This window comes from Gadus chalcogrammus, chromosome 3 (genome assembly GCF_026213295.1).
Source record: "Gadus chalcogrammus isolate NIFS_2021 chromosome 3, NIFS_Gcha_1.0, whole genome shotgun sequence".
Lineage (NCBI taxonomy): Eukaryota > Metazoa > Chordata > Actinopteri > Gadiformes > Gadidae > Gadus > Gadus chalcogrammus.
In genome coordinates, this window is record NC_079414.1 from 14,169,352 (window position 1) to 14,171,780 (window position 2,429).

Below are 2,429 nucleotides of genomic sequence, written 5' to 3' on the forward strand. Positions count from 1 at the left end.
CGCTAGCTCGATGCTAAAGTGCTAACCGGAGGTAACAGCCTGTCCCCTCCCGTCCTATTAACTGTATTTATGGCTATGCCTTTTTCTCTTTTCAATATGACCAAACACAATGGCCAGAGGACCAGCATCATTTTTTAACTAATAAACAAACTAATCTTTGAGTTCTACATGTTCTAGAAATGTTAATTAATTGACAGTCCTAATGTTTATTTTCTTGTCTTCTGATTCTTTATTACAGTATGGAAGGGGAGATTTGGAGGTACCTGTTCAGGTCTTGGTCAGCCTTCAAATCCCAGATGTGGAGACTGCAGGGATGCCTCACAGAGAAGACACTAAAGAGTCATCTCTCATTCATCGAGTGGACTCATTGGTTTGCGAATGACCACAAAGATGCTCCATTAGGCAGATTGCGGCATTCACCGCTTATTCAAATTGAAGAGGTTGAAGCAGTCTTCCTTGTGGTCACTTGCCATAACAATGTCATGTGTTTTATGAAAACACCATCAGTAACATTTAAATTGAGTTGATGTGGACGGCTCATTTTTTTGTTCCATTTCTTCAGTGTTCAGTGCCTGTTTGTGAGATATGCATTGTTTGAAAGATAAGCCTTTGATTTTGTTTAATTTTAATATGCCTTTCATCAACAGTGGTTTGGGGTTTTATAACAACAATTAAAGTGATTAACTACTGGTGAACGATGTTGCAGAACATATATGGTTTGTGTTGATTGCATGGAAAAGGGAATAACCAGTTACAACTTATATGGCAAGAGCCTGGTAATACCATGGAAACAAACTAGGCTTCCTTTTACAGTACAGTTTCAGCTTACTTACTGGGTAAATTGTCGTGTTTTACTTGGTAACGTCGCAGAACGTACATGGTACAAGTTTGTTTTGACTGCATGGAAAAGGGTATAACGTATTACAAATTATATGGTAAGAACCTGGTAATACCATGGAAACAAACGAGGCTTCCTTTTACAGTACAGTTTCAGGTTACTTACCGGGTAAATTGTCGGGTTTTACTTGGTAACGTCGCAGAACGTACATGGTACAAGTTTGTGTTGACTGCATGGAAAAGGGAATAACGTATTACAAATTATATGGTAAGAACCTGGTAATACCAGGGAAACAAACGAGGCTTCCTTTTACAGTACAGTTTCAGCTTACTTACCGGGTAAATTGTCGCGTTTTACTTGGTAACGTCGCAGAACGTACATGGTACAAGTTTGTGTTGACTGCATGGAAAAGGGAATAACGTATTACGAATTATATGGTAAGAACCTGGTAATACCATGGAAACAAACGAGGCTTCCTTTTACAGTACAGTTTCAGTTTACTTACTGGGTAAATTGTCGGGTTTTACTTGGTAACGTCGCAGAACGTACATGGTACAAGTTTGTGTTGACTGCATGGAAAAGGGAATAACGTATTACAAATTATATGGTAAGAACCTGGTAATACCATGGAAACAAACGAGGCTTCCTTTTACAGTACAGTTTCAGGTTACTTACCGGGTAAATTGTCGGGTTTTACTTGGTAACGTCGCAGAACGTACATGGTACAAGTTTGTGTTGACTGCATGGAAAAGGGAATAACGTATTACAAATTATATGGTAAGAACCTGGTAATACCATGGAAACAAACAAGGCTTCCTTTTACAGTACAGTTTCAGGTTACTTACCGGGTAAATTGTCGCGTTTTACTTGGTAACGTCGCAGAATGTACATGGTACAAGTTTGTGTTGACTGCATGGAAAAGGGAATAACGTATTACAAATTATATGGTAAGAACCTGGTAATACCATGGAAACAAACGAGGCTTCCTTTTACAGTACAGTTTCAGCTTACTTACCGGGTAAATTGTCGCGTTTTACTTGGTAACGTCGCAGAACGTACATGGTACCAGTTTGTGTTGACTGCATGGACAATGGAATGTATCCATTATAAATTATATGGTAATAACGTGGTAACACCATGGAAACAAACGGCTTTGTACCCAGTATTTAAGAAGATGTACCATGAAACTAGAGGAAAACTGTTCCTGCGGAGCTTGTTACCAGGTAAGTAATTCCGTAGTTTCTAAGGTAAATCGAATAAACCCTTTCTGAATGGGTGTAGCTATGAATAATAACTAAGAAAAAGTAATTTACACAGTACTTGGTTGAGTTGATGGGTAATAGTGGAGGTTTAACTTGGTACTTCAGCTGTAATTCTTTTGTATATACCTTCTTATTACCAGTGGTAATTACACAGTAACACACTATAATTTACCGGATAATTCCTCTGTATTTACCTTCTTATTACCAGTGGTAAATACCCAGTAATACACTATGATTTACCATGTATTTACTGGGTAACTACCTCTGTATTTACCTTCTTATTACCAGTGGTAATTACCCAGTAATACACTATGATTTACCATGTATTT

The 2,429-nt window shown here is 38.0% G+C and overlaps 1 long non-coding RNA gene across 1 annotated transcript; it reads right to left on the reverse strand.

Moving 5' to 3' along the window:
- Positions 1 to 1,003: 1,003 nt before the first annotated feature.
- Positions 1,004 to 1,443, reverse strand: LOC130377405 (uncharacterized). Its single transcript, XR_008894156.1, has 3 exons — positions 1,344 to 1,443; positions 1,174 to 1,237; positions 1,004 to 1,067 (listed from the first exon to the last, which is right to left on the reverse strand). It is a non-coding gene; the product is annotated as an uncharacterized LOC130377405 (long non-coding RNA).
- Positions 1,444 to 2,429: the final 986 nt, after the last annotated feature.